The following is a 21,997-nucleotide window of genomic DNA, read 5'->3' on the forward strand; positions in this document are numbered from 1 at the left end:
AATTGGCAAAAGAGCCCAATTCAGCCAGAAACGTAACTTTTGACCCGGAGCTCACTTTCGAATCACATCTATATGTTCGTGGTGTCCTGATTCGGGGAAGCTAAAAAACCACTCCATTCCCTGATCTGAGCTTTCCCTTACACAAAAGCTAATATCAGAATTGGCAAAAGAGCCCAATTCAGCCAGAAACGTAACTTTTGACCCAGAGCTCAGTTTCGAACCACATGCACATGTTAGTGGTGTCCTGAATCGGGGAAGCTAAAGAACCACTCCATTCGCTGATCTGAGCTTTCCCTGAGGAGTTAGAGCAAAGCTTATATCAGAATTGGCAAAAGATCCCAACTCAGCCAGAAACGTAACTTTTGACCCAGAGCTCAGTTTCGAACCACATGCATATGTTAGTGGTGTCCTGAGTCGGGGAAGCTAAAAAACAACTCCATTCGCTGATCTGAGCTTTCCCTGAGGAGTTAGAGCAAAGCTTAGAATTGGCAAAAGAGCCCAATTCAGCCAGAAACGTAACTTTTGACCCAGAGCTCAGTTTCGAACCACATGCATATGTTAGTGGGGTCCTGAGTCGGGGAAGCTAAAAAACAACTCCATTCGCTGATCTGAGCTTTCCCTGAGGAGATACACCAAAGATAAAATCAGAATTGGCAAAAGATCCCAATTCAGCCAGAAATGTAACTTTTGACCCAGAGCTCAGTTTCGAACCACATGCATATGTTAGTGGTGTCCTGAGTCGGGGAAGCTAAAAAACCACTCCATTCCCTGATCTGAGCTTTCCCTGAGGAGATAGACCAAAGCTTATATCAGAATTGGCAAAAGAGTCCAATTCAGCCAGAAACGTAACTTTTGACCCAGAGATCAGTTTCGAACCACATCCATATGTTAGTGGTGTCCTGATTCGGTGAAGCTAAAAAACCACTCCATTCGCTGATCTGAGCTTTCACTGAGGAGTTACACAAAAGCTAATATCAGAATTGGCAAAAGAGCCCAATTCAGCCAGAAACGTAACTTTTGACCCAGAGATCAGTTTCGAACCACATCCATATGTTAGTGGTGTCCTGATTCGGGGAAGCTAAAAAACCACTCTATTCGCTGATCTGAGCTTTCACTGAGGAGTTACACAAAAGCTAATATCAGAATTGGCAAAAGAGCCCAATTCAGCCAGAAACGTAACTTTTGACCCAGAGATCAGTTTCGAACCACATCCATATGTTAGTGGTGTCCTGATTCGGGGAAGCTAAAAAACCACTCTATTCGCTGATCTGAGCTTTCACTGAGGAGATAGACCAAAGCTTATATCAGAATTGGCAAAAGAGCCCAATTCATCCAGAAATGTAACTTTTGACCCCGAGCTCACTTTCGAACCACATCCATATGTTAGTGGTGTCCTGATTCGGGGAAGCAAAAAAACCACTCCATTCGCTGATCTGAGCTTTCCCTGAGGAGTTAGACCAAAGCTAATATCAGAATTGGCAAAAGATCCCAATTCAGCCAGAAACGTAACTTTTGACCCAGAGCTCACTTTCGAACCACATCCATATGTTAGTGCTGTCCTAATTCAGGGAAGCAAAAAAACCACTCCATTCGCTGATCTGAGCTTTCCCTGAGGAGTTAGACCAAAGCTAATATCAGAATTGGCAAAAGAGCCCAATTCAGCCAGAAACGTAACTTTTGACCCAGAGCTCACTTTCGAACCACATCCATATGTTAGTGGTGTCCTGATTCGGGGAAGCTAAAAAACCACTCCATTCGCTGATCTGAGCTTTCCCTTAAACAAAAGCTAATATCAGAATTGGCAAAAGAGCCCAATTCAGCCAGAAACGTAACTTTTGACCCGGAGCTCACTTTCGAATCACATCTATATGTTCGTGGTGTCCTGATTCGGGGAAGCTAAAAAACCACTCCATTCCCTGATCTGAGCTTTCCCTTACACAAAAGCTAATATCAGAATTGGCAAAAGAGCCCAATTCAGCCAGAAACGTAACTTTTGACCCAGAGCTCAGTTTCGAACCACATGCACATGTTAGTGGTGTCCTGAATCGGGGAAGCTAAAGAACCACTCTATTCGCTGATCTGAGCTTTCCCTGAGGAGTTAGAGCAAAGCTTATATCAGAATTGGCAAAAGATCCCAACTCAGCCAGAAACGTAACTTTTGACCCAGAGCTCAGTTTCGAACCACATGCATATGTTAGTGGTGTCCTGAGTCAGGGAAGCTAAAAAACAACTCCATTCGCTGATCTGAGCTTTCCCTGAGGAGATACACCAAAGATAAAATCAGAATTGGCAAAAGAGCCCAATTCAGCCAGAAACGTAACTTTTGACCCAGAGCTCAGTTTCGAACCACATGCATATGTTAGTGGTGTCCTGAGTCGGGGAAGCTAAAGAACCACTCCATTCGCTGATCTGAGCTTTCCCTGAGGAGATACACCAAAGAGAAAATCAGAATTGGCAAAAGAGCCCAATTCAGCCAGAAACGTAACTTTTGACCCAGAACTCAGTTTCGAACCACATGCATATGTTAGTGGTGTCCTGAGTCGGGGAAGCTAAAGAACCACTCCATTCGCTGATCTGAGCTTTCCCTGAGGAGTTAGAGCAAAGCTTATATCAGAATTGGCAAAAGATCCCAATTCAGCCAGAAACGTAACTTTTGACCCAGAGCTCAGTTTCGAACCACATGCATATGTTACTGGTGTCCTGAGTCGGGGAAGCTAAAAAACAAGTCCATTCGCTGATCTGAGCTTTCCCTGAGGAGTTAGAGCAAAGCTTATATCAGAATTGGCAAAAGATCCCAATTCAGCCAGAAACGTAACTTTTGACCCAGAGCTCAGTTTCGAACCACATGCATATGTTAGTGGTGTCCTGAGTCGGGGAAGCTAAACAACAAGTCCATTCGCTGATCTGAGCTTTCCCTGAGGAGTTAGAGCAAAGCTTATATCAGAATTGGCAAAAGAGCCCAATTCAGGCAGAAACGTAACTTTTGACCCAGAGCTCAGTTTCGAACCACAAGAATATGTTAGTGGTGTCCTGAGTCGGGGAAGCTAAAAAACAAGTCCATTCGCTGATCTGAGCTTTCCCTGAGGAGATACACCAAAGAGAAAATCAGAATTGGCAAAAGAGCCCAATTCAGCCAGAAACGTAACTTTTGACCCAGAGCTCAGTTTCGAACCACATGCATATGTTAGTGGTGTCCTGAGTCGGGGAAGCTAAAGAACCACTCCATTCGCTGATCTGAGCTTTCCCTGAGGAGTTAGAGCAAAGCTTATATCAGAATTGGCAAAAGATCCCAATTCAGCCAGAAACGTAACTTTTGACCCAGAGCTCAGTTTCGAACCACATGCATATGTAAGTGGGGTCCTGAGTCGGGGAAGCTAAACAACAAGTCCATTCGCTGATCTGAGCTTTCCCTGAGGAGTTAGAGCAAAGCTTATATCAGAATTGGCAAAAGATCCCAATTCAGCCAGAAACGTAACTTTTGACCCAGAGCTCAGTTTCGAACCACATGCATATGTTAGTGGGGTCCTGAGTTGGGGAAGCTAAAAAACAACTCCATTCGCTGATCTGAGCTTTCCCTGAGGAAGAGCAAAGCTTATATCAGAATTGGCAAAAGATCCCAATTCAGCCAGAAACGTAACTTTTGACCCAGAGCTCAGTTTCGAACCACATGCATATGTTAGTGGTGTCCTGAGTCGGGGAAGCTAAAAAACAACTCCATTCGCTGATCTGAGCTTTCCCTGGGGAGTTAGAGCAAAGCTTATATCAGAATTGGCAAAAGAGCCCAATTCAGGCAGAAACGTAACTTTTGACCCAGAGCTAAGTTTTGAACCACAAGAATATGTTAGTGGTGTCCTGAGTCGGGGAAGCTAAAAAACTAGTCCATTCGCTGATCTGAGCTTTCCTTGAGGAGATACACCAAAGAGAAAATCAGAATTGGCAAAAGAGCCCAATTCAGCCAGAAACGTAACTTTTGACCCAGAGCTCAGTTTCGAACCACATGCATATGTTAGTGGTGTCCTGAGTCGGGGAAGCTAAAGAACCACTCCATTCGCTGATCTGAGCTTTCCCTGAGGAGTTAGAGCAAAGCTTATATCAGAATTGGCAAAAGATCCCAATTCAGCCAGAAACGTAACTTTTGACCCAGAGCTCAGTTTCGAACCACATGCATATGTTAGTGGTGTCCTGAGTCGGGGAAGCTAAAAAACAACTCCATTCGCTGATCTGAGCTTTCCCTGAGGAGATAGAGCAAAGCTTATATCAGAATTGGCAAAAGATCCCAATTCAGCCAGAAACGTAACTTTTGACCCAGAGCTCAGTTTCGAACCACATGAATATGTTAGTGGTGTCCTGAGTCGGGGAAGCTAAAAAACAAGTCCATTCGCTGATCTGAGCTTTCCCTGAGGAGTTAGAGCAAAGCTTATATCAGAATTGGCAAAAGATCCCAATTCAGCCAGAAACGTAACTTTTGACCCAGAGCTCAGTTTCGAACCACATGCATATGTTAGTGGTGTCCTGAGTCGGGGAAGCTAAAGAACCACTCCATTCGCTGATCTGAGCTTTCCCTGAGGAGTTAGAGCAAAGCTTATATCAGAATTGGCAAAAGATCCCAATTCAGCCAGAAACGTAACTTTTGACCCAGAGCTCAGTTTCGAACCACATGCATATGTTAGTGGTGTCCTGAGTCGGGGAAGCTAAAAAACAACTCCATTCGCTGATCTGAGCTTTCCCTGAGGAGTTAGAGCAAAGCTTATATCAGAATTGGCAAAAGATCCCAATTCAGCCAGAAACGTAACTTTTGACCCAGAGCTCAGTTTCGAACCACATGCATATGTTAGTGGTGTCCTGAGTCGGGGAAGCTAAACAACAAGTCCATTCGCTGATCTGAGCTTTCCCTGAGGAGATACACCAAAGAGAAAATCAGAATTGGCAAAAGAGCCCAATTCAGCCAGAAACGTAACTTTTGACCCAGAGCTCAGTTTCGAACCACATGCATATGTTAGTGGTGTCCTGAGTCGGGGAAGCTAAAGAACCACTCCATTCGCTGATCTGAGCTTTCCCTGAGGAGTTAGAGCAAAGCTTATATCAGAATTGGCAAAAGATCCCAATTCAGCCAGAAACGTAACTTTTGACCCAGAGCTCAGTTTCGAACCACATGCATATGTTAGTGGTGTCCTGAGTCGGGGAAGCTAAAAAACAACTCCATTCGCTGATCTGAGCTTTCCCTGAGGAGATAGAGCAAAGCTTATATCAGAATTGGCAAAAGATCCCAATTCAGCCAGAAACGTAACTTTTGACCCAGAGCTCAGTTTCGAACCACATGCATATGTTAGTGGGGTCCTGAGTCGGGGAAGCTAAAGAACAAGTCCATTCGCTGATCTGAGCTTTCCCTGAGGAGTTAGAGCAAAGCTTATATCAGAATTGGCAAAAGATCCCAATTCAGCCAGAAACGTAACTTTTGACCCAGAGCTCAGTTTCGAACCACATGCATATGTTAGTGGGGTCCTGAGTTGGGGAAGCTAAAAAACAACTCCATTCGCTGATCTGAGCTTTCCCTGAGGAGTTAGAGCAAAGCTTATATCAGAATTGGCAAAAGATCCCAATTCAGCCAGAAACGTAACTTTTGACCCAGAGCTCAGTTTCGAACCACATGCATATGTTAGTGGTGTCCTGAGTCGGGGAAGCTAAAAAACAACTCCATTCGCTGATCTGAGCTTTCCCTGGGGAGTTAGAGCAAAGCTTATATCAGAATTGGCAAAAGAGCCCAATTCAGGCAGAAACGTAACTTTTGACCCAGAGCTAAGTTTCGAACCACAAGAATATGTTAGTGGTGTCCTGAGTCGGGGAAGCTAAAAAACAAGTCCATTCGCTGATCTGAGCTTTCCCTGAGGAGATACACCAAAGAGAAAATCAGAATTGGCAAAAGAGCCCAATTCAGCCAGAAACGTAACTTTTGACCCAGAGCTCAGTTTCGAACCACATGCATATGTTAGTGGTGTCCTGAGTCGGGGAAGCTAAAGAACCACTCCATTCGCTGATCTGAGCTTTCCCTGAGGAGTTAGAGCAAAGCTTATATCAGAATTGGCAAAAGATCCCAATTCAGCCAGAAACGTAACTTTTGACCCAGAGCTCAGTTTCGAACCACATGCATATGTTAGTGGTGTCCTGAGTCGGGGAAGCTAAAAAACAACTCCATTCGCTGATCTGAGCTTTCCCTGAGGAGATAGAGCAAAGCTTATATCAGAATTGGCAAAAGATCCCAATTCAGCCAGAAACGTAACTTTTGACCCAGAGCTCAGTTTCGAACCACATGCATATGTTAGTGGGGTCCTGAGTCGGGGAAGCTAAAGAACAAGTCCATTCGCTGATCTGAGCTTTCCCTGAGGAGTTAGAGCAAAGCTTATATCAGAATTGGCAAAAGATCCCAATTCAGCCAGAAACGTAACTTTTGACCCAGAGCTCAGTTTCGAACCACATGCATATGTTAGTGGGGTCCTGAGTTGGGGAAGCTAAAAAACAACTCCATTCGCTGATCTGAGCTTTCCCTGAGGAGTTAGAGCAAAGCTTATATCAGAATTGGCAAAAGATCCCAATTCAGCCAGAAACGTAACTTTTGACCCAGAGCTCAGTTTCGAACCACATGCATATGTTAGTGGTGTCCTGAGTCGGGGAAGCTAAAAAACAACTCCATTCGCTGATCTGAGCTTTCCCTGGGGAGTTAGAGCAAAGCTTATATCAGAATTGGCAAAAGAGCCCAATTCAGGCAGAAACGTAACTTTTGACCCAGAGCTAAGTTTCGAACCACAAGAATATGTTAGTGGTGTCCTGAGTCGGGGAAGCTAAAAAACAAGTCCATTCGCTGATCTGAGCTTTCCCTGAGGAGATACACCAAAGAGAAAATCAGAATTGGCAAAAGAGCCCAATTCAGCCAGAAACGTAACTTTTGACCCAGAGCTCAGTTTCGAACCACATGCATATGTTAGTGGTGTCCTGAGTCGGGGAAGCTAAAGAACCACTCCATTCGCTGATCTGAGCTTTCCCTGAGGAGTTAGAGCAAAGCTTATATCAGAATTGGCAAAAGATCCCAATTCAGCCAGAAACGTAACTTTTGACCCAGAGCTCAGTTTCGAACCACATGCATATGTTAGTGGTGTCCTGAGTCGGGGAAGCTAAAAAACAACTCCATTCGCTGATCTGAGCTTTCCCTGAGGAGTTAGAGCAAAGCTTATATCAGAATTGGTAAAAGAGCCCAATTCAGGCAGAAACGTAACTTTTGACCCAGAGCTCAGTTTCGAACCACAAGCATATGTTAGTGGTGTCCTGAGTCGGGGAAGCTAAAAAACAAGTCCATTCGCTGATCTGAGCTTTCCCTGAGGAGATACACCAAAGAGAAAATCAGAATTGGCAAAAGAGCCCAATTCAGCCAGAAACGAAACTTTTGACCCAGAACTCAGTTTCGAACCACATGCATATGTTAGTGGTGTCCTGAGTCGGGGAAGCTAAAGAACCACTCCATTCGCTGATCTGAGCTTTCCCTGAGGAGTTAGAGCAAAGCTTATATCAGAATTGGCAAAAGATCCCAATTCAGCCAGAAACGTAACTTTTGACCCAGAGCTCAGTTTCGAACCACATGCATATGTTAGTGGTGTCCTGAGTCGGGGAAGCTAAAAAACAAGTCCATTCGCTGATCTGAGCTTTCCCTGAGGAGTTAGAGCAAAGCTTATATCAGAATTGGCAAAAGATCCCAATTCAGCCAGAAACGTAACTTTTGACCCAGAGCTCAGTTTCGAACCACATGCATATGTTAGTGGTGTCCTGAGTCGGGGAAGCTAAAAAACAACTCCATTCGCTGATCTGAGCTTTCCCTGAGGAGTTAGAGGAAAGCTTATATCAGAATTGGCAAAAGATCCCAATTCAGCCAGAAACGTAACTTTTGACCCAGAGCTCAGTTTCGAACCACATGCATATGTTAGTGGTGTCCTGAGTCGGGGAAGCTAAACAACAAGTCCATTCGCTGATCTGAGCTTTCCCTGAGGAGTTAGAGCAAAGCTTATATCAGAATTGGCAAAAGAGCCCAATTCAGGCAGAAACGTTTGACCCAGAGCTCAGTTTCGAACCACAAGAATATGTTAGTGGTGTCCTGAGTCGGGGAAGCTAAAAAACAAGTCCATTCGCTGATCTGAGCTTTCCCTGAGGAGATACACCAAAGAGAAAATCAGAATTGGCAAAAGAGCCCAATTCAGCCAGAAACGTAACTTTTGACCCAGAGCTCAGTTTCGAACCACATGCATATGTTAGTGGTGTCCTGAGTCGGGGAAGCTAAAGAACCACTCCATTCGCTGATCTGAGCTTTCCCTGAGGAGTTAGAGCAAAGCTTATATCAGAATTGGCAAAAGATCCCAATTCAGCCAGAAACGTAACTTTTGACCCAGAGCTCAGTTTCGAACCACATGCATATGTTAGTGGGGTCCTGAGTCGGGGAAGCTAAAGAACAAGTCCATTCGCTGATCTGAGCTTTCCCTGAGGAGTTAGAGCAAAGCTTATATCAGAATTGGCAAAAGATCCCAATTCAGCCAGAAACGTAACTTTTGACCCAGAGCTCAGTTTCGAACCACATGCATATGTTAGTGGGGTCCTGAGTTGGGGAAGCTAAAAAACAACTCCATTCGCTGATCTGAGCTTTCCCTGAGGAGTTAGAGCAAAGCTTATATCAGAATTGGCAAAAGATCCCAATTCAGCCAGAAACGTAACTTTTGACCCAGAGCTCAGTTTCGAACCACATGCATATGTTAGTGGTGTCCTGAGTCGGGGAAGCTAAAAAACAACTCCATTCGCTGATCTGAGCTTTCCCTGAGGAGTTAGAGGAAAGCTTATATCAGAATTGGCAAAAGATCCCAATTCAGCCAGAAACGTAACCTTTGACCCAGAGCTCAGTTTCGAACCACATGCATATGTTAGTGGTGTCCTGAGTTGGGGAAGCTAAGAAACAACTCCATTCGCTGATCTGAGCTTTCCCTGAGGAGATACACCAAAGAGAAAATCAGAATTGGCAAAAGATCCCAATTCAGCCAGAAACGTAACTTTTGACCCAGAGCTCAGTTTCGAACCACATGCATATGTTAGTGGTGTCCTGAGTCGGGGAAGCTAAAGAACCACTCCATTCGCTGATCTGAGCTTTCCCTGAGGAGTTAGAGCAAAGCTTATATCAGAATTGGCAAAAGATCCCAATTCAGCCAGAAACGTAACTTTTGACCCAGAGCTCAGTTTCGAACCACATGCATATGTTAGTGGGGTCCTGAGTCGGGGAAGCTAAAGAACAAGTCCATTCGCTGATCTGAGCTTTCCCTGAGGAGTTAGAGCAAAGCTTATATCAGAATTGGCAAAAGATCCCAATTCAGCCAGAAACGTAACTTTTGACCCAGAGCTCAGTTTCGAACCACATGCATATGTTAGTGGGGTCCTGAGTTGGGGAAGCTAAAAAACAACTCCATTCGCTGATCTGAGCTTTCCCTGAGGAGTTAGAGCAAAGCTTATATCAGAATTGGCAAAAGATCCCAATTCAGCCAGAAACGTAACTTTTGACCCAGAGCTCAGTTTCGAACCACATGCATATGTTAGTGGTGTCCTGAGTCGGGGAAGCTAAAAAACAACTCCATTCGCTGATCTGAGCTTTCCCTGAGGAGTTAGAGGAAAGCTTATATCAGAATTGGCAAAAGATCCCAATTCAGCCAGAAACGTAACCTTTGACCCAGAGCTCAGTTTCGAACCACATGCATATGTTAGTGGTGTCCTGAGTTGGGGAAGCTAAGAAACAACTCCATTCGCTGATCTGAGCTTTCCCTGAGGAGTTAGAGCAAAGCTTATATCAGAATTGGCAAAAGATCCCAATTCAGCCAGAAACGTAACTTTTGACCCAGAGCTCAGTTTCGAACCACATGCATATGTTAGTGGTGTCCTGAGTCGGGGAAACTAAAAAACAACTCCATTCGCTGATCTGAGCTTTCCCTGAGGAGTTAGAGGAAAGCTTATATCAGAATTGGCAAAAGATCCCAATTCAGCCAGAAACGTAACTTTTGACCCAGAGCTCAGTTTCGAACCACATGCATATGTTAGTGGTGTCCTGAGTCGGGGAAGCTAAAAAACAACTCCCTTCGCTGATCTGAGCTTTCCCTGAGGAGTTAGAGCAAAGCTTATATCAGAATTGTCAAAAGAGCCCAATTCAGGCAGAAACGTAACTTTTGACCCTGAGCTCAGTTTCGAACCACAAGCATATGTTAGTGGTGTCCTGAGTCGGGGAAGCTAAAAAACAAGTCCATTCGCTGATCTGAGCTTTCCCTGAGGAGATACACCAAAGAGAAAATCAGAATTGGCAAAAGAGCCCAATTCAGCCAGAAACGTAACTTTTGACCCAGAACTCAGTTTCGAACCACATGCATATGTTAGTGGTGTCCTGAGTCGGGGAAACTAAAAAACAACTCCATTCGCTGATCTGAGCTTTCCTTGAGGAGTTAGAGGAAAGCTTATATCAGAATTGGCAAAAGATCCCAATTCAGCCAGAAACGTAACTTTTGACCCAGAGCTCAGTTTCGAACCACATGCATATGTTAGTGGTGTCCTGAGTCGGGGAAGCTAAAAAACAACTCCCTTCGCTGATCTGAGCTTTCCCTGAGGAGTTAGAGCAAAGCTTATATCAGAATTGTCAAAAGAGCCCAATTCAGGCAGAAACGTAACTTTTGACCCAGAGCTCAGTTTCGAACCACAAGCATATGTTAGTGGTGTCCTGAGTCGGGGAAGCTAAAAAACAAGTCCATTCGCTGATCTGAGCTTTCCCTGAGGAGATACACCAAAGAGAAAATCAGAATTGGCAAAAGAGCCCAATTCAGCCAGAAACGTAACTTTTGACCCAGAACTCAGTTTCGAACCACATGCATATGTTAGTGGTGTCCTGAGTCGGGGAAGCTAAAGAACCACTCCATTCGCTGATCTGAGCTTTCCCTGAGGAGTTAGAGCAAAGCTTATATCAGAATTGGCAAAAGATCCCAATTCAGCCAGAAACGTAACTTTTGACCCAGAGCTCAGTTTCGAACCACATGCATATGTTAGTGGGGTCCTGAGTCGGGGAAGCTAAAAAACAACTCCATTCGCTGATCTGAGCTTTCCCTGAGGAGTTAGAGGAAAGCTTATATCAGAATTGGCAAAAGATCCCAATTCAGCCAGAAACGTAACTTTTGACCCAGAGCTCAGTTTCGAACCACATGCATATGTTAGTGGTGTCCTGAGTCGGGGAAGCTAAACAACAAGTCCATTCGCTGATCTGAGCTTTCCCTGAGGAGTTAGAGCAAAGCTTATATCAGAATTGGCAAAAGAGCCCAATTCAGGCAGAAACGTTTGACCCAGAGCTCAGTTTCGAACCACAAGAATATGTTAGTGGTGTCCTGAGTCGGGGAAGCTAAAAAACAAGTCCATTCGCTGATCTGAGCTTTCCCTGAGGAGATACACCAAAGAGAAAATCAGAATTGGCAAAAGAGCCCAATTCAGCCAGAAACGTAACTTTTGACCCAGAGCTCAGTTTCGAACCACATGCATATGTTAGTGGTGTCCTGAGTCGGGGAAGCTAAAGAACCACTCCATTCGCTGATCTGAGCTTTCCCTGAGGAGTTAGAGCAAAGCTTATATCAGAATTGGCAAAAGATCCCAATTCAGCCAGAAACGTAACTTTTGACCCAGAGCTCAGTTTCGAACCACATGCATATGTTAGTGGGGTCCTGAGTCGGGGAAGCTAAAGAACAAGTCCATTCGCTGATCTGAGCTTTCCCTGAGGAGTTAGAGCAAAGCTTATATCAGAATTGGCAAAAGATCCCAATTCAGCCAGAAACGTAACTTTTGACCCAGAGCTCAGTTTCGAACCACATGCATATGTTAGTGGGGTCCTGAGTTGGGGAAGCTAAAAAACAACTCCATTCGCTGATCTGAGCTTTCCCTGAGGAGTTAGAGCAAAGCTTATATCAGAATTGGCAAAAGATCCCAATTCAGCCAGAAACGTAACTTTTGACCCAGAGCTCAGTTTCGAACCACATGCATATGTTAGTGGGGTCCTGAGTTGGGGAAGCTAAAAAACAACTCCATTCGCTGATCTGAGCTTTCCCTGAGGAGTTAGAGCAAAGCTTATATCAGAATTGGCAAAAGATCCCAATTCAGCCAGAAACGTAACTTTTGACCCAGAGCTCAGTTTCGAACCACATGCATATGTTAGTGGTGTCCTGAGTCGGGGAAGCTAAAAAACAACTCCATTCGCTGATCTGAGCTTTCCCTGAGGAGTTAGAGGAAAGCTTATATCAGAATTGGCAAAAGATCCCAATTCAGCCAGAAACGTAACCTTTGACCCAGAGCTCAGTTTCGAACCACATGCATATGTTAGTGGTGTCCTGAGTTGGGGAAGCTAAGAAACAACTCCATTCGCTGATCTGAGCTTTCCCTGAGGAGTTAGAGCAAAGCTTATATCAGAATTGGCAAAAGATCCCAATTCAGCCAGAAACGTAACTTTTGACCCAGAGCTCAGTTTCGAACCACATGCATATGTTAGTGGTGTCCTGAGTCGGGGAAACTAAAAAACAACTCCATTCGCTGATCTGAGCTTTCCCTGAGGAGTTAGAGGAAAGCTTATATCAGAATTGGCAAAAGATCCCAATTCAGCCAGAAACGTAACTTTTGACCCAGAGCTCAGTTTCGAACCACATGCATATGTTAGTGGGGTCCTGAGTTGGGGAAGCTAAAAAACAACTCCATTCGCTGATCTGAGCTTTCCCTGAGGAGTTAGAGCAAAGCTTATATCAGAATTGGCAAAAGATCCCAATTCAGCCAGAAACGTAACTTTTGACCCAGAGCTCAGTTTCGAACCACATGCATATGTTAGTGGTGTCCTGAGTCGGGGAAGCTAAAAAACAACTCCATTCGCTGATCTGAGCTTTCCCTGAGGAGTTAGAGGAAAGCTTATATCAGAATTGGCAAAAGATCCCAATTCAGCCAGAAACGTAACCTTTGACCCAGAGCTCAGTTTCGAACCACATGCATATGTTAGTGGTGTCCTGAGTTGGGGAAGCTAAGAAACAACTCCATTCGCTGATCTGAGCTTTCCCTGAGGAGTTAGAGCAAAGCTTATATCAGAATTGGCAAAAGATCCCAATTCAGCCAGAAACGTAACTTTTGACCCAGAGCTCAGTTTCGAACCACATGCATATGTTAGTGGTGTCCTGAGTCGGGGAAACTAAAAAACAACTCCATTCGCTGATCTGAGCTTTCCCTGAGGAGTTAGAGGAAAGCTTATATCAGAATTGGCAAAAGATCCCAATTCAGCCAGAAACGTAACTTTTGACCCAGAGCTCAGTTTCGAACCACATGCATATGTTAGTGGTGTCCTGAGTCGGGGAAGCTAAAAAACAACTCCCTTCGCTGATCTGAGCTTTCCCTGAGGAGTTAGAGCAAAGCTTATATCAGAATTGTCAAAAGAGCCCAATTCAGGCAGAAACGTAACTTTTGACCCAGAGCTCAGTTTCGAACCACAAGCATATGTTAGTGGTGTCCTGAGTCGGGGAAGCTAAAAAACAAGTCCATTCGCTGATCTGAGCTTTCCCTGAGGAGATACACCAAAGAGAAAATCAGAATTGGCAAAAGATCCCAATTCAGCCAGAAATGTAACTTTTGACCCAGAGCTCAGTTTCGAACCACATGCATATGTTAGTGGTGTCCTGAGTCGGGGAAGCTAAAAAACCACTCCATTCCCTGATCTGAGCTTTCCCTGAGGAGATAGACCAAAGCTTATATCAGAATTGGCAAAAGAGTCCAATTCAGCCAGAAACGTAACTTTTGACCCAGAGATCAGTTTCGAACCACATCCATATGTTAGTGGTGTCCTGATTCGGTGAAGCTAAAAAACCACTCCATTCGCTGATCTGAGCTTTCACTGAGGAGTTACACAAAAGCTAATATCAGAATTGGCAAAAGAGCCCAATTCAGCCAGAAACGTAACTTTTGACCCAGAGATCAGTTTCGAACCACATCCATATGTTAGTGGTGTCCTGATTCGGGGAAGCTAAAAAACCACTCTATTCGCTGATCTGAGCTTTCACTGAGGAGTTACACAAAAGCTAATATCAGAATTGGCAAAAGAGCCCAATTCAGCCAGAAACGTAACTTTTGACCCAGAGATCAGTTTCGAACCACATCCATATGTTAGTGGTGTCCTGATTCGGGGAAGCTAAAAAACCACTCTATTCGCTGATCTGAGCTTTCACTGAGGAGATAGACCAAAGCTTATATCAGAATTGGCAAAAGAGCCCAATTCATCCAGAAATGTAACTTTTGACCCCGAGCTCACTTTCGAACCACATCCATATGTTAGTGGTGTCCTGATTCGGGGAAGCAAAAAAACCACTCCATTCGCTGATCTGAGCTTTCCCTGAGGAGTTAGACCAAAGCTAATATCAGAATTGGCAAAAGATCCCAATTCAGCCAGAAACGTAACTTTTGACCCAGAGCTCACTTTCGAACCACATCCATATGTTAGTGCTGTCCTAATTCAGGGAAGCAAAAAAACCACTCCATTCGCTGATCTGAGCTTTCCCTGAGGAGTTAGACCAAAGCTAATATCAGAATTGGCAAAAGAGCCCAATTCAGCCAGAAACGTAACTTTTGACCCAGAGCTCACTTTCGAACCACATCCATATGTTAGTGGTGTCCTGATTCGGGGAAGCTAAAAAACCACTCCATTCGCTGATCTGAGCTTTCCCTTAAACAAAAGCTAATATCAGAATTGGCAAAAGAGCCCAATTCAGCCAGAAACGTAACTTTTGACCCGGAGCTCACTTTCGAATCACATCTATATGTTCGTGGTGTCCTGATTCGGGGAAGCTAAAAAACCACTCCATTCCCTGATCTGAGCTTTCCCTTACACAAAAGCTAATATCAGAATTGGCAAAAGAGCCCAATTCAGCCAGAAACGTAACTTTTGACCCAGAGCTCAGTTTCGAACCACATGCACATGTTAGTGGTGTCCTGAATCGGGGAAGCTAAAGAACCACTCTATTCGCTGATCTGAGCTTTCCCTGAGGAGTTAGAGCAAAGCTTATATCAGAATTGGCAAAAGATCCCAACTCAGCCAGAAACGTAACTTTTGACCCAGAGCTCAGTTTCGAACCACATGCATATGTTAGTGGTGTCCTGAGTCAGGGAAGCTAAAAAACAACTCCATTCGCTGATCTGAGCTTTCCCTGAGGAGATACACCAAAGATAAAATCAGAATTGGCAAAAGAGCCCAATTCAGCCAGAAACGTAACTTTTGACCCAGAGCTCAGTTTCGAACCACATGCATATGTTAGTGGTGTCCTGAGTCGGGGAAGCTAAAAAACAACTCCCTTCGCTGATCTGAGCTTTCCCTGAGGAGTTAGAGCAAAGCTTATATCAGAATTGTCAAAAGAGCCCAATTCAGGCAGAAACGTAACTTTTGACCCTGAGCTCAGTTTCGAACCACAAGCATATGTTAGTGGTGTCCTGAGTCGGGGAAGCTAAAAAACAAGTCCATTCGCTGATCTGAGCTTTCCCTGAGGAGATACACCAAAGAGAAAATCAGAATTGGCAAAAGAGCCCAATTCAGCCAGAAACGTAACTTTTGACCCAGAACTCAGTTTCGAACCACATGCATATGTTAGTGGTGTCCTGAGTTGGGGAAGCTAAGAAACAACTCCATTCGCTGATCTGAGCTTTCCCTGAGGAGTTAGAGCAAAGCTTATATCAGAATTGGCAAAAGATCCCAATTCAGCCAGAAACGTAACTTTTGACCCAGAGCTCAGTTTCGAACCACATGCATATGTTAGTGGTGTCCTGAGTCGGGGAAACTAAAAAACAACTCCATTCGCTGATCTGAGCTTTCCCTGAGGAGTTAGAGGAAAGCTTATATCAGAATTGGCAAAAGATCCCAATTCAGCCAGAAACGTAACTTTTGACCCAGAGCTCAGTTTCGAACCACATGCATATGTTAGTGGGGTCCTGAGTTGGGGAAGCTAAAAAACAACTCCATTCGCTGATCTGAGCTTTCCCTGAGGAGTTAGAGCAAAGCTTATATCAGAATTGGCAAAAGATCCCAATTCAGCCAGAAACGTAACTTTTGACCCAGAGCTCAGTTTCGAACCACATGCATATGTTAGTGGTGTCCTGAGTCGGGGAAGCTAAAAAACAACTCCATTCGCTGATCTGAGCTTTCCCTGAGGAGTTAGAGGAAAGCTTATATCAGAATTGGCAAAAGATCCCAATTCAGCCAGAAACGTAACCTTTGACCCAGAGCTCAGTTTCGAACCACATGCATATGTTAGTGGTGTCCTGAGTTGGGGAAGCTAAGAAACAACTCCATTCGCTGATCTGAGCTTTCCCTGAGGAGTTAGAGCAAAGCTTATATCAGAATTGGCAAAAGATCCCAATTCAGCCAGAAACGTAACTTTTGACCCAGAGCTCAGTTTCGAACCACATGCATATGTTAGTGGTGTCCTGAGTCGGGGAAGCTAAAAAACAAGTCCATTCGCTGATCTGAGCTTTCCCTGAGGAGATACACCAAAGAGAAAATCAGAATTGGCAAAAGATCCCAATTCAGCCAGAAATGTAACTTTTGACCCAGAGCTCAGTTTCGAACCACATGCATATGTTAGTGGTGTCCTGAGTCGGGGAAGCTAAAAAACCACTCCATTCCCTGATCTGAGCTTTCCCTGAGGAGATAGACCAAAGCTTATATCAGAATTGGCAAAAGAGTCCAATTCAGCCAGAAACGTAACTTTTGACCCAGAGATCAGTTTCGAACCACATCCATATGTTAGTGGTGTCCTGATTCGGTGAAGCTAAAAAACCACTCCATTCGCTGATCTGAGCTTTCACTGAGGAGTTACACAAAAGCTAATATCAGAATTGGCAAAAGAGCCCAATTCAGCCAGAAACGTAACTTTTGACCCAGAGATCAGTTTCGAACCACATCCATATGTTAGTGGTGTCCTGATTCGGGGAAGCTAAAAAACCACTCTATTCGCTGATCTGAGCTTTCACTGAGGAGTTACACAAAAGCTAATATCAGAATTGGCAAAAGAGCCCAATTCAGCCAGAAACGTAACTTTTGACCCAGAGATCAGTTTCGAACCACATCCATATGTTAGTGGTGTCCTGATTCGGGGAAGCTAAAAAACCACTCTATTCGCTGATCTGAGCTTTCACTGAGGAGATAGACCAAAGCTTATATCAGAATTGGCAAAAGAGCCCAATTCATCCAGAAATGTAACTTTTGACCCCGAGCTCACTTTCGAACCACATCCATATGTTAGTGGTGTCCTGATTCGGGGAAGCAAAAAAACCACTCCATTCGCTGATCTGAGCTTTCCCTGAGGAGTTAGACCAAAGCTAATATCAGAATTGGCAAAAGATCCCAATTCAGCCAGAAACGTAACTTTTGACCCAGAGCTCACTTTCGAACCACATCCATATGTTAGTGCTGTCCTAATTCAGGGAAGCAAAAAAACCACTCCATTCGCTGATCTGAGCTTTCCCTGAGGAGTTAGACCAAAGCTAATATCAGAATTGGCAAAAGAGCCCAATTCAGCCAGAAACGTAACTTTTGACCCAGAGCTCACTTTCGAACCACATCCATATGTTAGTGGTGTCCTGATTCGGGGAAGCTAAAAAACCACTCCATTCGCTGATCTGAGCTTTCCCTTAAACAAAAGCTAATATCAGAATTGGCAAAAGAGCCCAATTCAGCCAGAAACGTAACTTTTGACCCGGAGCTCACTTTCGAATCACATCTATATGTTCGTGGTGTCCTGATTCGGGGAAGCTAAAAAACCACTCCATTCCCTGATCTGAGCTTTCCCTTACACAAAAGCTAATATCAGAATTGGCAAAAGAGCCCAATTCAGCCAGAAACGTAACTTTTGACCCAGAGCTCAGTTTCGAACCACATGCACATGTTAGTGGTGTCCTGAATCGGGGAAGCTAAAGAACCACTCTATTCGCTGATCTGAGCTTTCCCTGAGGAGTTAGAGCAAAGCTTATATCAGAATTGGCAAAAGATCCCAACTCAGCCAGAAACGTAACTTTTGACCCAGAGCTCAGTTTCGAACCACATGCATATGTTAGTGGTGTCCTGAGTCAGGGAAGCTAAAAAACAACTCCATTCGCTGATCTGAGCTTTCCCTGAGGAGATACACCAAAGATAAAATCAGAATTGGCAAAAGAGCCCAATTCAGCCAGAAACGTAACTTTTGACCCAGAGCTCAGTTTCGAACCACATGCATATGTTAGTGGTGTCCTGAGTCGGGGAAGCTAAAAAACAACTCCCTTCGCTGATCTGAGCTTTCCCTGAGGAGTTAGAGCAAAGCTTATATCAGAATTGTCAAAAGAGCCCAATTCAGGCAGAAACGTAACTTTTGACCCTGAGCTCAGTTTCGAACCACAAGCATATGTTAGTGGTGTCCTGAGTCGGGGAAGCTAAAAAACAAGTCCATTCGCTGATCTGAGCTTTCCCTGAGGAGATACACCAAAGAGAAAATCAGAATTGGCAAAAGAGCCCAATTCAGCCAGAAACGTAACTTTTGACCCAGAACTCAGTTTCGAACCACATGCATATGTTAGTGGTGTCCTGAGTTGGGGAAGCTAAGAAACAACTCCATTCGCTGATCTGAGCTTTCCCTGAGGAGTTAGAGCAAAGCTTATATCAGAATTGGCAAAAGATCCCAATTCAGCCAGAAACGTAACTTTTGACCCAGAGCTCAGTTTCGAACCACATGCATATGTTAGTGGTGTCCTGAGTCGGGGAAACTAAAAAACAACTCCATTCGCTGATCTGAGCTTTCCCTGAGGAGTTAGAGGAAAGCTTATATCAGAATTGGCAAAAGATCCCAATTCAGCCAGAAACGTAACTTTTGACCCAGAGCTCAGTTTCGAACCACATGCATATGTTAGTGGGGTCCTGAGTTGGGGAAGCTAAAAAACAACTCCATTCGCTGATCTGAGCTTTCCCTGAGGAGTTAGAGCAAAGCTTATATCAGAATTGGCAAAAGATCCCAATTCAGCCAGAAACGTAACTTTTGACCCAGAGCTCAGTTTCGAACCACATGCATATGTTAGTGGTGTCCTGAGTCGGGGAAGCTAAAAAACAACTCCATTCGCTGATCTGAGCTTTCCCTGAGGAGTTAGAGGAAAGCTTATATCAGAATTGGCAAAAGATCCCAATTCAGCCAGAAACGTAACCTTTGACCCAGAGCTCAGTTTCGAACCACATGCATATGTTAGTGGTGTCCTGAGTTGGGGAAGCTAAGAAACAACTCCATTCGCTGATCTGAGCTTTCCCTGAGGAGTTAGAGCAAAGCTTATATCAGAATTGGCAAAAGATCCCAATTCAGCCAGAAACGTAACTTTTGACCCAGAGCTCAGTTTCGAACCACATGCATATGTTAGTGGTGTCCTGAGTCGGGGAAACTAAAAAACAACTCCATTCGCTGATCTGAGCTTTCCCTGAGGAGTTAGAGGAAAGCTTATATCAGAATTGGCAAAAGATCCCAATTCAGCCAGAAACGTAACTTTTGACCCAGAGCTCAGTTTCGAACCACATGCATATGTTAGTGGTGTCCTGAGTCGGGGAAGCTAAAAAACAACTCCCTTCGCTGATCTGAGCTTTCCCTGAGGAGTTAGAGCAAAGCTTATATCAGAATTGTCAAAAGAGCCCAATTCAGGCAGAAACGTAACTTTTGACCCAGAGCTCAGTTTCGAACCACAAGCATATGTTAGTGGTGTCCTGAGTCGGGGAAGCTAAAAAACAAGTCCATTCGCTGATCTGAGCTTTCCCTGAGGAGATACACCAAAGAGAAAATCAGAATTGGCAAAAGATCCCAATTCAGCCAGAAATGTAACTTTTGACCCAGAGCTCAGTTTCGAACCACATGCATATGTTAGTGGTGTCCTGAGTCGGGGAAGCTAAAAAACCACTCCATTCCCTGATCTGAGCTTTCCCTGAGGAGATAGACCAAAGCTTATATCAGAATTGGCAAAAGAGTCCAATTCAGCCAGAAACGTAACTTTTGACCCAGAGATCAGTTTCGAACCACATCCATATGTTAGTGGTGTCCTGATTCGGTGAAGCTAAAAAACCACTCCATTCGCTGATCTGAGCTTTCACTGAGGAGTTACACAAAAGCTAATATCAGAATTGGCAAAAGAGCCCAATTCAGCCAGAAACGTAACTTTTGACCCAGAGATCAGTTTCGAACCACATCCATATGTTAGTGGTGTCCTGATTCGGGGAAGCTAAAAAACCACTCTATTCGCTGATCTGAGCTTTCACTGAGGAGTTACACAAAAGCTAATATCAGAATTGGCAAAAGAGCCCAATTCAGCCAGAAACGTAACTTTTGACCCAGAGATCAGTTTCGAACCACATCCATATGTTAGTGGTGTCCTGATTCGGGGAAGCTAAAAAACCACTCTATTCGCTGATCTGAGCTTTCACTGAGGAGATAGACCAAAGCTTATATCAGAATTGGCAAAAGAGCCCAATTCATCCAGAAATGTAACTTTTGACCCCGAGCTCACTTTCGAACCACATCCATATGTTAGTGGTGTCCTGATTCGGGGAAGCAAAAAAACCACTCCATTCGCTGATCTGAGCTTTCCCTGAGGAGTTAGACCAAAGCTAATATCAGAATTGGCAAAAGATCCCAATTCAGCCAGAAACGTAACTTTTGACCCAGAGCTCACTTTCGAACCACATCCATATGTTAGTGCTGTCCTAATTCAGGGAAGCAAAAAAACCACTCCATTCGCTGATCTGAGCTTTCCCTGAGGAGTTAGACCAAAGCTAATATCAGAATTGGCAAAAGAGCCCAATTCAGCCAGAAACGTAACTTTTGACCCAGAGCTCACTTTCGAACCACATCCATATGTTAGTGGTGTCCTGATTCGGGGAAGCTAAAAAACCACTCCATTCGCTGATCTGAGCTTTCCCTTAAACAAAAGCTAATATCAGAATTGGCAAAAGAGCCCAATTCAGCCAGAAACGTAACTTTTGACCCGGAGCTCACTTTCGAATCACATCTATATGTTCGTGGTGTCCTGATTCGGGGAAGCTAAAAAACCACTCCATTCCCTGATCTGAGCTTTCCCTTACACAAAAGCTAATATCAGAATTGGCAAAAGAGCCCAATTCAGCCAGAAACGTAACTTTTGACCCAGAGCTCAGTTTCGAACCACATGCACATGTTAGTGGTGTCCTGAATCGGGGAAGCTAAAGAACCACTCTATTCGCTGATCTGAGCTTTCCCTGAGGAGTTAGAGCAAAGCTTATATCAGAATTGGCAAAAGATCCCAACTCAGCCAGAAACGTAACTTTTGACCCAGAGCTCAGTTTCGAACCACATGCATATGTTAGTGGTGTCCTGAGTCAGGGAAGCTAAAAAACAACTCCATTCGCTGATCTGAGCTTTCCCTGAGGAGATACACCAAAGATAAAATCAGAATTGGCAAAAGAGCCCAATTCAGCCAGAAACGTAACTTTTGACCCAGAGCTCAGTTTCGAACCACATGCATATGTTAGTGGTGTCCTGAGTCGGGGAAGCTAAAGAACCACTCCATTCGCTGATCTGAGCTTTCCCTGAGGAGATACACCAAAGAGAAAATCAGAATTGGCAAAAGAGCCCAATTCAGCCAGAAACGTAACTTTTGACCCAGAACTCAGTTTCGAACCACATGCATATGTTAGTGGTGTCCTGAGTCGGGGAAGCTAAAGAACCACTCCATTCGCTGATCTGAGCTTTCCCTGAGGAGTTAGAGCAAAGCTTATATCAGAATTGGCAAAAGATCCCAATTCAGCCAGAAACGTAACTTTTGACCCAGAGCTCAGTTTCGAACCACATGCATATGTTACTGGTGTCCTGAGTCGGGGAAGCTAAAAAACAAGTCCATTCGCTGATCTGAGCTT

The sequence above is a fragment of the Natrix helvetica genome (assembly GCF_964273705.1).
Source record: "Natrix helvetica genome assembly, chromosome: 2".
Classification (NCBI taxonomy): domain Eukaryota; kingdom Metazoa; phylum Chordata; class Lepidosauria; order Squamata; family Natricidae; genus Natrix; species Natrix helvetica.